Consider the following 18,907-nt stretch of genomic DNA (forward strand, 5'->3'; position numbering starts at 1 on the left):
GGTGGACGTTACCCTGTGACATAACATAAGCATGCTGCATTCATGGATCCGCTGTTCATCCATATGATAGAAGAAAGAAAGACCATAGCCTTTCCTAACTTTGGGATCCATCATTTAATGCATATGATTACATTAATTACAAATCAATTGATTACTAAGCAATTAGTATTAAAATTGGGTATGCATGCCATTTCTATTCCATTTCATACTGTGCAGTAAACATGAACTACAAATTAACTTTTACCACTGTATAGCCTAATCATGTTTTCTCTTTAATTGTGTTCAATATTAAATGTTGATATTGTCATGTTTCTAGGCCTACTTTAGCAATGTATTCAATTCAAATTGCGAGAGAGTGAGAGACAGAGAGAGAGTGAGAGACAGAGAGTGAGAGAGAGAGAGCGAGAGAGCTAGAGAGAGAGTGAGAGAGAGAGCGAGAGAGAGAGAGAGAGAGCGAGAGAGCTAGAGAGAGAGTGAGAGACAGAGAGAGAGAGAGTGGGGGCAATACTGGTGATGCTGGTGTGGGGTTAGACAGGATAGCCTAGCCTACTACGAGGGGGAGAGGGTTTGTAGGAGGGGCTTAAACTTATACATCTCTTATATTGAAAGTTCGAGCCAGTGGCTGGAATAATTTGTATTTTATCCTGAAACTGAACATTAGCGGCTGTAACCATCCACCTCTCGCACCTGGCAATACACCTGCCTGTTGTTACCGTCAACACCCGCACGAGACCTCCGGGCTTCACTAACGGTAAGAGGGAAAAAATTCCACCGGCCGGCAGCCTAGATATTTGGAGCACGTTGTCGGCTGTGAACATAGTCTAGCCTATCGATCACTTACGATAACGGTATCCATCTATGATCGATCATTATGATTTCGTAATATTTTTTAAATAATATTCTAACGAATATTTTTTTTCTCACTTCTAAATACTGTTTTCATAGAAGGCAACGTAGCCTATAGCCTACGTGTGGTCGCGTTTTTCTGCATAACCTTCAGTCTGTACCAAGCCTTTTCTCATATTAGGAACCGATTATCCCACCATCATATTCTTATCCGCCATTTTGTGTCCAATTTAAGGAATTTATAAGAGACTGAGTAACGGGATGGTAAAGCTAACACAATGATTATATAGTCTAATGAAACGGATTCATCCTCCACATTTGTAGCCTTATGTAGGTTTGCTATTCTACTGTATAGCATTATGGCATTGTGTGTCTGTCTGTGTTCTAGGTCTATATGCAATGCATAGGGATGAATGATGCCGGTAGCCCATATGATTGAATATCGATATGATCAAAGATTCATCCAATCACCGTTGAGGATGCAATGCTGTACTTGACAGCGCCTCGGACTAATTTAATACATGCATAGTCTGAAACGAAAAAGAAAACACACATATGTTTATCAGATATCACCTTGCGGCATCACTTTTGTGGTATTTGTTTCTTCTTATATCCAATGATAGCTATGCAGTCAATGTGGAACGCTGAAAGCCCCGGCTAAAGCAGTCCCATACGGACAGATGGGGGCGGGCAGAATAGGGGGATATAACGGGCCAGAGTTGCCAAGTTATGATGAATAATTCCTTTATCCACAACATTGATTCGAAGTATTCCTTACATTTCGGGTGCGTTCATGTGTGTTCTATGAAAACGTATGTGCGCAATGCCATGGCAGCGGTAAGGGAGCCTCTGAGCGGTGCGCCCGCCTCCAGTGTGTCTGCATACAGCATGTGCTTGGAGAGAAGAGTCGTGACAACTACAATTGTGAGGTTCTCTATACGCTGGTGCACGTGTGGTGCCATTTACGTAGGTCCCTAGGTAGGCCTATAAGCTTAGGCTATTTCTCAGAAATTAGCTATAACAGCAATTCCTGTAATTCTATGTATACATTTACCTGCACATTTTATGCATGCATTATGGACAATGGCTATTTTCTAGCCTATGGCGGGTTTTATTTCTCCACATTCCATTGGGGTTGAGATACTCGGTCACGGGCAGCACGAGGAGGTGAGTGCTGGAGACGGAGTGAGACTTATTTCTTATATCCAACCTGCCCATACAGTGCGCGTACCAGAGAGCGCGTGCGCTCGCGTGTCTGCTCCTTCCCTCGGCCTGCTTTGTGATCTGATTCCACTTGACAGTTTGGAATTCGGGAATGAAAGAGGGGAGACGTGACTGTGTACTCATGATTAGACGCATCAAGGGACAGTTGGAAGATGAGAGCAGATTCGGAGCATCAACTGCCCAACATTTTTATAGATAGACACGTTTCTCTTTCATCCCACTCTGTCATTCTCTCTCTCTCCAGGCCCTCTTGCTCTCACTCCACCTCTCTCCCTTTACTCTTATGCATTCTCTCACTTTCGCTCTCTCTCTATCTCACCCCTCTCTATCTCCCCTCTCTCTATATTTCCAACCGCTCTCTCTCTATCTCTATCTCCCCCTCTCTCTCCCTCTCTCTCTATCTTCCCCCCTCTCTATCTCCCACCCACTTTCCAACTATCTCCCCCCTCTCTCTATCTCCCACCCTCTTTCCCTCTATCCCCTCCTCTATATATCCCCCCTCTCTCTCGCTTTCACTCGTTCTGTTTCTATCTCTCTTTTCCTCTCACTTTTATTGTATATATCTATCTCTCTATCTGTCTCTGTTGTCTGTCTTTCTCTCTCCTCCAACGCTGTCTCAGTCAAACAAACACCTTGTAGCATCATCCATCCTTCCATCCCTCTGCACCTTGCACATTTACAAGTTTCTAGCAAGTTTCTTATATGCTAGCATCCTTCCATCTGTCTATAAAAATATAGCAAAGCAGCTTTTAACAGAGGCTCCGTAACAAGTAGCCTGATAGACTCAGAGTAAGTAAGCTGTTTGGGACATTAGCCTAAAGCATTTTCAAAGAGCATGCCCTAGGGAGTGGGAGTACGGCCCAAATGGCGCCTATTTCCCTATGTAGTGCACTACTTTGATGATGGTCCATAGGGGTTCTGGTGAAAAGTAGTGCACTACATAGGATATATGGTGCTATTTGGGACATAGCCTGGGAGATTATTCAGTCTATAGGTGCTGGTGAGGCAGAGGGGGAGAGGTGGGGGACCAGAGGTGAGGGGGAGGAGGCGGAGAGCCTGGCACTATTGTCCCGCCTGAGCAGTTTTATGTTTTATCATGAAGGGCCCCTACTACTTACTCATGGTTGATCGGGGCAACTGCAAAGTCATCTAGGGAGTAAAGCTTTAGTTTGTGCGCACCCCCCCCCCCCCCCCCACACACACACACACACACACACACACACACACATACACACACACACACACACTCTTACATCTGCTCCCCCCTTCATCCGTTCTCTTTTTCATCCATTCACCCCCTCTGTTACACACACGTGCACACAGCACACACCCATTACTCTATAAACACTCAATCACCACCCGCTCTCCACCCGATATTCATTCGCCTGGTCACATTCATCCACCCCTACCCCCTCCCTCTCGTCCTTTTTCACCCAAAAGCAATTCTGGTGAAGCTCATTGATTCAGACTCACTGGGGTGCCCTCTATATCCACACAGTGCTGAGTACTGACCCTGCAGTACACATACGCACACACACACACACACACACACACACACACACACACACACACACACACACACACACACACACACACACACACACACACACACACACACACACACACACACACACACACACACACACACACACAGTTGGTCCTCATGCATAGCCTACATACTGATCCAAGAAAAGGTCTGTATTTTTCCACCGTAATAGTTAAGGTTAGGTGTAGGTGGAGGTTAAGCTGATCCTAGATCTGTGTGGATGGGCTAACTCTCTTCCCGGAGTGAGTGACAGATAGAGAAAGGTAAAAGCAGGGATGAGATCAGTGCAGTCATCGACATGATAACCATCAGCTGTTCAATCTTGGCAGTCTCTTGCTACGTTTGCTTGTTCTTGATGCCGACCTAAAGGGTCATGTTGATTGGGCACAAAACAGAAGACAAAAGACTGAAACAAAAATAAACGCTAATTTTACTTTCCGTTCCGTGTCCTACTGAAAATGACGAGCCATCTTTCTTGTTTAATGGACCTCTAGGGAGACAGCCTCATGCCTTCATCATTCACACCTGGATAAGAATAGGATTGTTACTTTCATATCTGTTTTACAAGAGTTTTTTATTTTTATTTACATAATGATAAGAATAAAAGGTGTACGCACTTGTAATGTTTTGTTTCACTCTCTTCCCCCACCCCCAATCCCATCCCATCGCCCCCACTCCCCAATCCCATCCCATCGCCCCCACTCCCCAATCCCATCCCATCCCATCGCCCCCACTCCCCCATCCCATCGCCCCCACTCCCCAATCCCATCCCATCGCCCCCACTCCCCAATCCCATCCCATCGCCCCCACCCCCAATCCCATCCCATCGCCCCCACTCCCCAATCCCATCCCATCGCCCCCACTCCCCAATCCCATCCCATCGCCCCCACTCCCCAATCCCATCCCATCGCCCCCACTCCCCAATCCCATCCCATCGCCCCCACCACCAATCCCATCCCATCGCCCCCAATCCCATCCCATCGCCCCCACTCCCCAATCCCATCCCATCGCCCCCACTCCCCAATCCCATCCCATCGCCCCCACTCCCCAATCCCATCCCATCGCCCCCAATCCCATCCCATCGCCCCCACTCCCCAATCCCATCCCATCGCCCCCACTCCCCAATCCCATCCCATCGCCCCCACCCCCAATCCCATCCCATCGCCCCCACTCCCCAATCCCATCCCATCGCCCCCACTCCCCAATCCCATCCCATCGCCCCCACTCCCCAATCCCATCCCATCGCCCCCACTCCCCAATCCCATCCTATCACCCCACTCCCCCATCCCATCGCCCCCACTCCCCACTCCCCCATCCCATCGCCCCCACTCCCCAATCCCATCCCATCGCCCCCACTCCCCAATCCCATCCCATCGTCCCCAATCCCATCCCATCGCCCCCACTCCCCAATCCCATCCTATCACCCCACTCCCCCATCCCATCGCCCCCACTCCCCAATCCCATCCTATCACCCCACTCCCCCATCCCATCGCCCCCACTCCCCACTCCCCCATCCCATCGCCCCCACTCCCCAATCCCATCCCATCGCCCCCACTCCCCACTCCCCCATCCCATCGCCCCCACTCCCCAATCCCATCCCATCGCCCCCACTCCCCACTCCCCCATCCCATCGCCCCCACTCCCCAATCCCATCCCATCGCCCCCACTCCCCACTCCCCCATCCCATCGCCCCCACTCCCCAATCCCATCCCATCACCCCCACTCCCCAATCCCATCCCATCGCCCCCACTCCCCAATCCCAGCTCATTAAATGGGTCTCTGTTTTGTTTATGGTTATGTTTGTTTGTTAGTGTTTGCTTGGTTCAGTGCAGCTCTAGTATGATGTACATCTATATTTCTGCAGCTCTATAATTATGTATGTCTATATTTCTGCAGCTCTAGTATGATGTACATCTATATTTCTGCAGCTCTAGAATTATGTATGTCTATATTTCTGCAGCTCTAGTATGATGTACATCTATATTTCTGCAGCTCTATAATTATGTATGTCTATATTTCTGCAGCTCTAGTATGATGTACATCTATATTTCTGCAGCTCTAGTATGATGTACATCTATATTTCTGCAGCTCTATAATTATGTATGTCTATATTTCTGCAGCTCTAGTATGATGTACATCTATATTTCTGCAGCTCTAGTATGATGTACATCTATATTTCTGCAGCTCTAGTATGATGTACATCTATATTTCTGCAGCTCTATAATTATGTATGTCTATATTTCTGCAGCTCTAGTATGATGTATATCTATATTTCTGCAGCTCTATAATTATGTATGTCTATATTTCTGCAGCTCTAGTATGATGTACATCTATATTTCTTATTTTTGAAGTTTCCTAACCTAAACCAAGGTTATTGTTTGTAATCGCCCTTAATAATCAGATAGAGACATAGAGGGGGAAATTAGTCTTGAAATTATGCCAGATATCAGGATAGTACGTTTGGGATTGGGACAAAAAGATAATGATAGGATAAGAGAAAGAGATAGAGCGAGTGAGAGAGAGGTAGAGACAGAGAGAGAGAGCTAGAGAGAGAGCACGAGAGAGAGCGAGAGAGAGAGAGAGAGAGAGATAGAGAGAAAGAGGTGGAGAGATAGAGACAACGAGAGAGAGATAGATAGATAGAGAGGTAGAGAGATAGAGAGAGATAGAGAGAGAGATAGAGATAGCGAGAGTCAGAGAGATAGAGAGATAGATAGATAGAGAGAGAGAGAACTACAGATGGGGTGATAGAAAAATACAGTAAAAATAGGTAGAAAGAGAGTGAGATTAACTGCACTCGTGTTTGATGATGATGCCCTCAAAAAGCTCTAAAACTAGGCCACATATTGATGACAGTTAAATGCGATGTCCCATAACGTGTGTGATATTCTCTAGCGGAGAAATGATCTAACTCCGACTGATTAACCATTATACGAATGAGAGCTCCGGGTACAAGCTGCCAAAAGAACAGATCTAGGATCAGTGCACCATCCCCCAATACTAACCTTAACCATTAGAAGGGGGAAGCCAAAACTGATCTCAGATCAGCAGCTATAGGAGTGAAATACTGTACAGGTGAAATCAAGAGGACAAGTGTATAAATATGTCATGGGATTTTACCACAGAGAGTTATGTAAACACACAAGCATGAACACATGGACTAGATATGGAGGGAGGGAGGGAGGGAGGGAGGGAGGGAGGGAGGGAGGGAGGGAGGGAGGGAGGGAGGGAGGGAGGGAGGGAGGGAGGGAGGGAGGGAGGGAGAAAGAGATGGAGGGAGGTAGAGAGGGCGGAAGGAGAAAGAGAGAGAGAAGGTGGGATGAATGGAGGGAGGGGAGGAGGGAGAAAGAGATAGAGAGAGAGGGTGGGAGAGAGAGAGAGAGGGAAGGAAGGAGGGAGGGAGGTAGAGAGGGAGGAGGGAGAAAGAGAAAGAGTGAGAGAGACAGGGGGGGGCACTGCAGCAAACGAGGAAGAGAGATTTATTTAAATGCCAGATTCTTCAGTGTAGCCTAATTCAGGAATCAGGACTGATGTTTAGTATATGGAAATTCACTGTAATCTCCTTTTAGATCATGTTGATTGGTCCGTCCTGTTTACATGAGAAGAGAGAGAATTGTCTAATGAATTTATTTCAGTTGGCTGATTTCCTTCTGTGAACTGTCACTCAGGAAAATCTTTGAAATTGTTGCATGTTGCATTTATATTTCTGTTCAGTGTAATAGGTTCAAAAAAGATTAAAGAACATTTCATGGGGACTGTGAGGAGACACACACAGACACAGTACAATTATTATTATTATTAGCGTTGTATTTTTAATGTGTGTGACTGTCCTTGTCTATCGCTGCTGCTTCGGAAAAATCGAATGGGGATCCGAATAAACCAAACACTCACGTGTCTTCACTAACATTTTCAAACTGTCCCTGACCAAGTCTGTAATACCAACATGTTTGAAGCAGCCCAAGAATGCCATGGTAACCTGCCTAATGACTATCGCCCCGTAGCACTCACATCTGTAGCCATTAAATGTTTTGAAAGGCTGGTCATGGCTCACATCAACACCATCATCCCAGACACCTTGGATCCACTTCAATTCACATATCGCTCCAATAGATCCACAGATGACGCAATCTCTTTTGCACTCCAACCTGCCCTTTCCCATCTGGACAAAAGGAACACCTAGGTGAGAATGCTGTTAATTGACTACAGTTCAGCTTTCAACACCATAGTGACCTCCAAGCTCATCACTAAGTTCAGGACCCTGGGACTGAACACCTGCAACTAGGTCCTGGACTTCCAGATGTGACGCACCAAGGTGGTGAAGGTAGGCAACAACACATCCGCCACGCTGACCCTCAACATGGGGGCCCCTCAGGGATACGGCTTAATCCCCTCCTGTACTCCCTGTTCACCCACGACTGGTATGGTTGGGGCTGTTACAGTGTCTGTATTACAGCCACTCTGGCGGTCACGAGTCATGAAGGCAGTCAAATTCCATGTGAATGTTTAGTCACGGTAACTAGGCTTCTCCAAACTCTGATGCTGCTGCTGGTCATTAGTAGCCTACCAAACTTGCTAACTGCCTGGTACCATCAATGCAAATGTGATGGGAAATCTAATCGAACACTTCATGAAAGTCCATGAGCTCATGTTGCGCAAAATTTCTATAGGCTATGCAATTGCGTGAGAAAACAAAGTGATGGCCTCTATTAAAAAAAGGAGGATCCCATCAGCTTTCTATAGGCTAGGCCTACTATATTTATTTATCAACTTTCCTAATATTAAGCACATTTCTTCCCTTTACAACAGGAGTATAGCCTACCTGTCTGGCATGAAAATGAAACACAGGAAACAGCGTCCTCCATTCGCTATTTAAGTGCAGAGATTACATTTTTCCACCCCCTGCCCCTGTTTCGAGACAGGTGCATGATAATGGTCCGTTCTAAATAAAAACAAATTTAACACATATTATTTAGTACATGTCAAGACAAAATTAAATCAAGAATAGTCTGATGGGTGGGTGACAATATCAGCCTATCGGTTGTGAATCATGCCCAGCTTTTGTGCAGTAAGGCAAGAAAGAGCACATGCCTTTTCTTTGTGACTTTTTCAAATCATAGTCGCAGTAGTCATAGGCCTATACACATTAGATCAGTGGTTAGATGTAACCACTGATGTGTACAGTGCGTTCGGAATGTATTCAGACCCCTTCCCTTTTTCCACATTTTGTTACATAACAGCCTTATTCTAAAATGGATTAAATGAGTTTGTTTCCTCATCAATCTACACACAATACACTGTCTTTACTATCATTAAATTGAAGACTTAAAAAAGATTCTCTGTAATTAGTATTACGCGGTCAACTGATTAATCATGTAACTAATTAACTAGGAAGTCGGGGCACCAAGGAAAAATGTTCAGATTACAAAGTTATCATTTCCTAAAATAACTTTTCAGATATTTTATCTGATCAATTAGTCTTTCGAATTAATGAATTATTTACTTTACCTCACGTTAGTCTCATTCCAAACGTCGTAAATTGTTGGTTATCTGCACGAACCCCGTCTTCACTATGAGTCATCCATACATCAATTGTCTTAAATCATTTATTTATTACTAACTAAGTAATTCACAGAAATTAATAAACAAACAGTAAATATGGTTACAAGAAATGATAGGGGAATGTGCCCTAGTAGGCTAAACCGGCATGGCGGCTTGTTAGACAAAAGGGGAGGTGGGGGTCGACTAAGAAGTCACTACAAAGTGATAATTACAACAATTGAAATGCTAATCCTTTGCACATGAACGCTCACTCATTCGGGAACAATTGCAATCAATATATATATTTACGCTCAGTGTGTCTTCTTGATAGCTGGTGAAAAGTTTGTTTCTTTAGTAGAATTGTCCATTTCTCTCCCTCTCTCTCTCGGTTGTGGTTAGAGGGGATAGTTCAGAGTGAAATTAATTTGTTTCGTTACAGAATGGATGTTTCGGCGGTTGTCGTTCTTCGCGTTCAATGATACCGAATTCCTAGCTGCAGACTAGTAATTAATATCAAAGACTTGTTCTTATTCTGTCGGTATCGATAGTCTAAGAGTTTAACCACGTGGTATGGTTAAAAGATTCAAGGGTTTACAACCTTTGTCCCCTCCTAATGGAAAAAACATGGTCTGGTGATCATTTCTCAAAGTTGGGTTTTATTTGGAATTGCTGAAAAGGGCCGTCCCAGGACGCCTGACTCTAACTGGGCTCAGGGGCGGTCCTCTGATTTAATTCCCTTTTTGAGTTTTCCTTCATTAAAAAGTCCAAAATCGCATTGTAAAATTGTGTAAACAGTATCATACTCACTCATTCATCTTATACAACAATTAGATGTAAACCTCATATCTGAGGCTATTATATAAACAGCGTTATGGTAATGTGGACACGTCGTCTCCCATGAGCTTCCCCAAGTTGTAACAAACGGACCAGTTTGTAGCTGGATTCTTCACCGATCTTCTATACTTTCTCCGGAACATGAAATTTGTTCGTACCTCAAGTTATGTGAGGTGGAAGAAATTCCCCTGTTCTCTATGAAAATGTACTCTCTCTATACTGTGTGTCCATGAGGAGATCCTCGGGAATTTACGACGTCTCTCTGACCACAGCAGCCTAGTTGAAGGAGGAAAGGGGAGGCAGGGATAGGGGGATGGGGCTCACCACACCCAAAGAGGGCAACGTCATGACAACACCATAATGACAAAGTGAAAATAGCTTTTTTTTAAATGTAGCAGTATATATAAAAAAACAGACCCTTTGCTATGAGACTTGAAATTGAGCTCAGGTGCATCCTGTTTCCATTGATCATCCTTGAGATGTTTCTACAAATTGATTGTAATCCACCTGTGATAAATTCAATTGATTTGACATAATTTGGAAAGGCACACATCTGTCTATATAAGGTCTCAAAGTTAACAGTGCATTTCACAGCAAAAACCAAGCCAATTGGTCGAAGGAATTGACCGTAGAGGTCCTATACAGGATTGTGTCATGCACAGATGAGGAAGGGGAAGGGTATCAAAAAATGTCTGAAGATCACCAAGAGCATAGTGGCCTCCATCATTCTTAAATGGAAGAAGTTTGGAACCACCAAGACTCTTCCTAGAACTGGCCGCTCGGCCAAACTGATCAATCGGGGGTGAAGGTCCTTGGTCAGGTAGGTGACCAAGAACCCAATTATCACTCTGACAGAGCTCCAGAGTTCCTCTGTGGAAATGGGAGAACCTTCCAGAAGGACAACCATCTCTGCCATCTCCACCAATCAGGCCAGCCGGAAGCCACTCCTCAGTAAAAGGCACATGACAGCCCACTTGGAGTTTGCCAAAAGGTACCTAAAGGACTCTCGGACCATGAGAAACAAGATTCTTTGGTCTGATGAAACCAAGATTGAACACTTTGGACTGAATGCCAAGCGTCACGACTGGAGGAAACCTGGCACCATCCCTACGGTGAAGCATGGTGGTGGCAGCAACATGCTGTGGGGATGTTTTTCAGTGGCAGGGACTATGGGACTAGTCAGGATGGAGAAAAAGCTGAATGGAGCAAAGTACAAAGAGATCCTTGATGAACACTTGCTCCAAAGCACTCAGAACCTCAGAATGGGGAGAAGGTTCACCTTCCAACAGGACAATGACCCTAAGCACACAGCCAAGACAACTCAGTAGTGGCTTCGAGACAAGTCTCTGAATGTCCTTGAGTGGCCCAGCCAGAGCCCAGACTTGAACCTGATTGAACATCTCTGGAGAGACCTGAAAATAGCTGTGCAGCGACGCGCCCCATCCAAACTGACAGAGATTGAGAGGATCTGCAGAGAATAATCGGAGAAACTCCAAAAATACAGATGTGCCAAGCTTATAGCGTCATACCCAAGAAGAGTTGAGGCTGTGATCGCTGCCAAAGGTGCTTCAAGAAAGTACTGAGTAAAGGGTCTGAAAACTTATGTAAATGTGATATTTCTATTTTTTATTTATACATTTGCAAAAATGTCTGATAACCTGTTTTGCTTTGTTATTATGGGGTATTGTGTGTATATTGATCAGGGAAAAAAACAATTTAATACATTTTAGAATAAGGCTGTAACGTAACAAAATGTGGAAAAAGTCAAGGGTTCTGAATAGTTTCCGAATGCACTGTATGTTTTGATAAGGTTTGTATCACAACTAAAGTGGCCAAATAACTTCTTGAAATTAAGCATATTAATCCACTTTACAACCGGTGTAGATACTAACTGGCATAAGCAGAGTGTGAGTTTGGGGAAGATCATTTTCACCATAAAAATGCACCATTATAATAATGCATTACATGCATAATCGCATTTGTGGTCATTTTTGAGAATGGCGTTTTCCTGCTAATTGATTGCATTTAGGAACATTCGCGCTTATAGCCTACTGCCTTGTGCGCATCGCTGCGCTTATAATGTGAAGAAAGAGCCCAATAAACTCAGCAAGAAAATAAATGTCCTCTCACTGTCAACTGCGTTTATTTTCAGCAAACTTAACATGTGTAAATATTTGAATGAACATAACAAGATTCAACAACTGAGACATAAACTGAACAAGTTTCACAGACTAACAGAAATTGAATAATGTGTCCCTGAACAAAGGGGGCGGGGTGGTCAAAATCAAAAGTAGCAGTCAGTATCTGGTGTGGCCACCAGCTGCATTAAGTACTGCAGTGCATCTCCTCCTCATGGACTGCACCAGATTTGCCAGTTCTGGCTGTGAGATGTTACCCCACTCTTCCACCAAGGCACCTGCAAGTTCCCGGACATTTCTGGGGGGAATGGCCCTACCCCTCACCCTCCGATCTAACAGGTCCCAGACATACTCAATGTGATTGATTTCCGGGCTCTTCGCTGGCCATGGCAGAACTCTGACATTCCTGTCTTGCAGGAAATCACACACAAAGCGAGCAATATGGCTGGTGGCCTCCTGCTGGAGGGTCATGTCAGGATGAGCCTGCAGGAAGGGTACCACATGAGGGAGGAGGATGTCTTCCCTGTAACGCACAGCGTTGAAATTGCCTGCAATAACAACAAGCTCAGTCCGATGATGCTGTGACACACCACCCCAGACCATGATGGACCCTCCACCTCCAAATCGATCCCGCTCCAGAGTACAGGCCCCGGTGTTACACTCATTCCTTTGACGTTAAACGCGAATCTGACCATCACTCCTGGTGTGACAAAACCGCAACTCGTCAGTGAAGAGCACTTTTTGCCAGTCCTATATGGTCCAGCGACGGTGGGTTTGTGCCCATAGGTGACGTTGATGTCTGGTGAGGACCTGCCTTACAACAGGACTACAAGCCGTCAGTCCAGCCTCTCTCAGCCTATTGCAGACAGTCTGAGCACTGACAGAGAGATTGTGCATTCCTGGTGTAACTTGGGCAGTTGTTGTTGCCAACCTGTACCTGTCCCGCAGGTGTGATGTTCGGATGTACCGATCCTGTGCAGATTTTGTTACACGTGGTCTGCCACTGCGAGGATGATCAGCTGTCCGTCCTGTCTCCCTGTAGTGCTGTCTTAGGCATCTCACAGTACGGACATTGAAATGTATTGCCCTGGCCATATCTGCAGGCCTCATGCCTCCTTGCAGCATGCCTAAGGCACGATCACGCAGATGAGCAGGGACCCTGGACTTCTTTCTTTTGGTGTTTTTCAGAGATAGTTGAAAGGCCTCTCTAGTTTTCATAACTGTGACCTTAGTTGCCTACCGTCTGTAAGCTGTTAGTGTCTTAATGACCGTTCCAAAGGTGCGTGTTCATTCATTGTTTATGGTTCATTGAACAAGCATGAGAATCTGTGAAGTTATTTGGATTTTTACAAATTGTCTTTGAAAGACAAGGTCCTGAAAAAGGGACGTTTCATTTTTTGCTGAGTTTAGTTTATCAACATTTTAAGCTAAACATTCTGATCTGTTGCATCAGCCTGTTTTTTTATGCTAGTGGTTGTATTCATTTGAGATCTATCGCATCCCACAACTGTCCCAGACTATGGTTGGAATGTTTATTTCTCGCACAGAAGGACAAGTTGACCACTAGAATAGGTCAACTTTTTACTATGGGGGATCGTAGATTGACATAGGCTAGAACTTTTGCTGTTCATTAGGCTCATCTTGTTGGCTGACGAAAAGTAAATATGGACAGTTCTTCCAACATCTTCAATATGCACCTCGGAATTCAATAAGGTCCAAGATGTGTCTGTCTTCACTTGTAGCCTGTGAGAAGGACCCGATCACATGATGGGCATTGGCTAATAAGAATTTAGATATCTGAGAAAGCCATGTGAGTGAGAGGTGATTCTGAGCAGGCAGCCGGGAGAAGGGAATTATAATGATTATATTTTGCCCAAGGGTACAATGGCCACTAGCCGCGAAAGGCATTTATTTTTTTAGGGGCATTACAGCCACACTAAGGGGATGCTGCCGTGAAATTCTAGGCATTATCAAGTGCTTCTCAAATTGTGAATGAGGGACTGATGAAGTGTGTGTAGCCTACGTAAGAAACAAATCAGAGCTCATGTCTTTCATGTGACTTTTTTCATATCATCATTAGAGTCGCATCATGCAGCCTTAGAATGTATTAAAAATCAAAACATATAGCCCAACATTTGTATCACATCAAAAGTTGCCGAAATAACTCTAAATGAAGCATTTAGCAGGACCAGTTTCTTTGTTAACCGCTCAACACAGAATAGCCCCATGTGCGCACACTATTATTTGGAGAAAATATCCTTGCTATTTTATTCAGTCAATTGTATTATTTATACTATAAATAATATAAAATAATGCCACAGAATTCTAAGGAAATTTTGTCTGAACTAGTGTAGCCCACAGCCATATGGCATAGCCAGATCACGGCCTAACATAAGGACAACTCAGAGTATGCTATTCTGTTCTTCTGAAATAGACTACATTTTCTTCATATCATGTTTCTTTAGCCATGTTCCAAAGGTTTGCATCAGCGGCTTGTAGGCTATGCGTAGAAACCTAGAGATGCTAAATGTGTTTATGTTAATTAATGGTAAATTATTGTGAGATGGAAGTTAATTGCTTGACAATCACCGGCTGACCAAATTTCATGACTGCCACAGCCCTCGGTTTTACAACTGCTTGGCATCCGACTGCAAAGCGATACAGAGGGTAGTGCGGACGGCCAAGGACATCACTGGGGCCAAGCTCCCTGCCATCCAGGACCTCTATACCAGACGGTGTCAGAGAAAGGCTCTAAAACTTGTCAAAGATTCCAGCCACCCAAGTCATAGACTGTTCCCTCAGCGGTACCGATTAACAAGTCTGGAAACAACGGGACCCTGAACAGCTTCTACCCCCAAGCCATACGACCGCTAAATAGTTATTAGTTAACCAAATAGCTACTCGGACTATCTGCATTGACCTGTTTTGCACTAACACTTTTGACTCATCACATACCCTGCTGCTACTGTTTATTATCTGTCCCTTTATTCCTAGTTATATGTAGATATCTACCATGATTACCTCGTGCCCCCTCCACATCACTAGCCTGTTCAACCTCTCTTTTGTATCGTCTGAGATTCCCAAAGTTTGGAATGCTGCAGCGGACATCCCCCTCTTCAAAGGGGGAGACACTCTAGACCCAAACTGCTACAGACCTATATCTATCCTACCCTGCCTTTCTAAGGTCTTCGAAAGCCAAGTTAACGAACAGATTACCGACTATTTCGAATCTCACCATACATTCTCAGCTATGCAATCTGGTTTCAGAGCTGGTCATGGGTGCACCTCATCCACGCTCAAGGTCCTAAATTATATCATAACCGCCATCGATAAGAGACATTACTGTCTGTGGCTCCAGGTCATCTACAAGTCTCTGCTAGGTAAAGCCCCGCCTCATCTCAGCTCACTGGTCACCATAGCAGCACCCACTCGTAGCACGCACTCCAGCAGGTATATCTCACTGGTCACCTGCAAAGCCAATTCATGCTTTGGCCGCCTTTCCTTACAGTTCTCTGCTGCCAATGATTGGAATGAACTGCAAAAATCACTGAAGCTCACTAGCTTTAAGCACCAGCTGTCAGAGCAGCTCACAGATCACTGCACCTGTACATAGCCAATCTGTAAACAGCCCATCCAACTACCTCATCCCCATACTGTATTTATTTATTTATCTTGCTCATTCATCTTCTGCACATCTACCATTCCAGTGTGTAATTGCTATATTGTAATTACTTCGCCACCATGGCCTATTTATTGCCTTAACTCCCTTATCTTACCTCATTTACACTCACTGTATATAGACTTTTTGTTTTATTTTTTAAAACTGTATTATTGACTGTATGATTGTTTATTCCATGTGTAACTCTGTGTTGTTGTATGTGTCCAACTGCTTTGCTTTATCTTGGCCAGGTCGCAGTTGCAAATGAGAACTTGTTCTCAACTAGCCAACCTGGTTAAATAAAGGTGAAATAGAAAAATAAAAAAACATTGACTTGGTGCTGGTACCCCTTGTATATATCCCAGTCATCATGTATATATTACTAGTTTTGTTCTTGTTTTACTTTTCTATTATTTCTCTATTTACTTTCTCTCTGCATTGTTAGAAAGGGCCAGTAAGTAAGCATTTCACTGTTAGTCCACACCTGTTGTTTACGAAGCATGTGGCGACTAAACATGTTTTTGGTTTGATTTGCCACACACATAATTGCGCCTGAGTTATAGGACAGGTTGTTGTTTTGATATTGGACTGCAATAGCATAGAATACTGAGGTCAGACTCATTGAATGATTGAATACTCCTCTTTGTTTTGTTTTGGGTTCCGGCATTCTAAGAGTTCTAAAACTCATAATAACTTGGCCTGAGGCCAACAGGCACAGTTACAGAGATGACTACTGTACAGTATTATTTTTGATTAATGCCTAGAGTACTTCTACATTTCCACGGAAACATCATCTGCGTCTCAACGTCAATAGTGAAGAGGCGTCTCCGAGGTGCTGGCCTTCTAGGCAGAGTTCCTCTGTCCAGTGTCTGTCTTTTGCCCATCTTAATCTTTCTTTTTATTTGCCAGTCTGAGATATGACTTTTTTTTTGCAACTCTGCCTAGAAGGCCAGCATCCCGGAGTCGCCTCTTCAATGTTGACGTTGAGACTGGTGTTTTGCGAGTACTATTTAATGAAGCTGCCAGTTGAGGACTTGTGAAGCATCTGTTTCTCAAACTAGACACTCTAATGTATTTGTCCTCTTGCTCAGTTGTGCACCGGGGCCTCCCACTCCTCTTTCTATTCTGGTTAGGGCCAGTTTGCGCTGTTCTGTGAAGGGAGTAGTACACAGCGTTGTACGAAATCTTCAGTTTCTTGGCAATTTCTCGCATGGAATAGCCTTAATTTCTCAGAACAAGAATAGACTGAAGAGTTTCAGAAGAAAGTTCTTTGTTTCTAGCCATTTTGAGCCTGTAATCGAACCCACAAATCCTGATTCTCCAGATACTCAACTAGTCTAAAGAAGGCCCATTTTATTGCTTCTTTAATCAGTACAACAGTTTTCAGCTGTGCTAACATTATTGCAAAAGGGGTTTTTAATTATCAATTAGATTTTTAAAATGGTAAACTTGGATTAGCTAACACAACGTGCCATTGGAACACAGGAGTGATGGTTGCTGATAATGGACCTCTGTACGTCTCTGTACATGTACAGTGCCTTGCGAAAGTATTCGGCCCCCTTGAACTTTGCGACCTTTTGCCACATTTCAGGCTTCAAACATAAAGATATAAAACTGTATTGTTTTGTGAAGAATCAACAACAAGTGGGACACAATCATGAAGTGGAACGACATTTATTGGATATTTCAAACTTTTTTAACAAATCAAAAACTGAAAAATTGGGTGTGCAAAATTATTCAGCCCCTTTACTTTCAGTGCAGCAAACTCTCTCCAGAAGTTCAGTGAGGATCTCTGAATGATCCAATGTTGACCTAAATGACTAATGATGATAAATACAATCCATCTGTGTGTAATCAAGTCTCCGTATAAATGCACCTGCACTGTGATAGTCTCAGAGGTCCGTTAAAAGCGCAGAGAGCATCATGAAGAACAAGGAACACACCAGGCAGGTCCGAGATACTGTTGTGAAGAAGTTTAAAGTCGGATTTGGATACAAAAAGATTTCCCAAGCTTTAAACATCCCAAGGAGCACTGTGCAAGCGATAATATTGAAATGGAAGGAGTATCAGACCACTGCAAATCTTCCAAGACCTGGCCGTCCCTCTAAACTTTCAGCTCATACAAGGAGAAGACTGATCAGAGATGCAGCCAAGAGGCCCATGATCACTCTGGATGAACTGCAGAGATCTACAGCTGAGGTGGGAGACTCTGTCCATAGGACAACAATCAGTCGTATATTGCACAAATCTGGCCTTTATGGAAGAGTGGCAAGAAGAAAGCCATTTCTTAAAGATATCCATAAAAAGTGTTGTTTAAAGTTTGCCACAAGCCACCTGGGAGACACACCAAACATGTGGAAGAAGGTGCTCTGGTCAGATGAAACAAAATTGAACTTTTTGGCAACAATGCAAAACGTTATGTTTGGCGTAAAAGCAACACAGCTGAACACACCATCCCCACTGTCAAACATGGTGGTGGCAGCATCATGGTTTGGGCCTGCTTTTCTTCAGCAGGGACAGGGAAGATGGTTAAAATTGATGGGAAGATGGATGGAGCCAAATACAGGACCATTCTGGAAGAAAACCTGATGGAGTCTGCAAAAGACCTGAGACTGGGACGGAGATTTGTCTTCCAACAAGACAATGATCCAAAACATAAAGCAAAATCTACAATGGAATGGTTCAAAAATAAACATATCCAGGTGTTAGAATGGCCAAGTCAAAGTCCAGACCTGAATCCAATCGAGAATCTGTGGAAAGAACTGAAAACTGCTGCTCACAAATGCTCTCCATCCAACCTCACTGAGCTCGAGCTGTTTTGCAAGGAGGAATGGGAAAAAATTTCAGTCTCTCGATGTGCAAAACTGATAGAGACATACCCCAAGCAACTTACAGCTGTAATCGCAGCAAAAGGTGGCGCTACAAAGTATTAACTTAAGGGGGCTGAATAATTTTGCACGCCCAATTTTTCAGTTTTTGATTTGTTAAAAAAGTTTGAAATATCCAATAAATGTTGTTCCACTTCATGATTGTGTCCCACTTGTTGTTGATTCTTCACAAAAAAATACAGTTTTATATCTTTATGTTTGAAGCCTGAAATGTGGCAAAAGGTCGCAAAGTTCA

At 44.0% G+C, this 18,907-nt stretch overlaps 1 protein-coding gene across 1 annotated transcript in view; it reads left to right on the forward strand.

The window, feature by feature from the left end:
* The first annotated feature begins 471 nt into the window (after window positions 1-471).
* LOC110531460 (histidine N-acetyltransferase) overlaps window positions 472-18,907 on the forward strand; it is a 40,501-nt gene continuing 22,065 nt past the window's right edge. Inside the window, exon 1 of the mRNA XM_021614670.3 lies at window positions 472-751. The gene's annotated coding sequence lies outside the window, so the exon portion shown is untranslated. The remainder of the gene's footprint in view (window positions 752-18,907) is intronic.

This window comes from Oncorhynchus mykiss, chromosome 9, assembly GCF_057628025.1.
Source record: "Oncorhynchus mykiss isolate SJ-2025 chromosome 9, ASM5762802v1, whole genome shotgun sequence".
Classification (NCBI taxonomy): domain Eukaryota; kingdom Metazoa; phylum Chordata; class Actinopteri; order Salmoniformes; family Salmonidae; genus Oncorhynchus; species Oncorhynchus mykiss.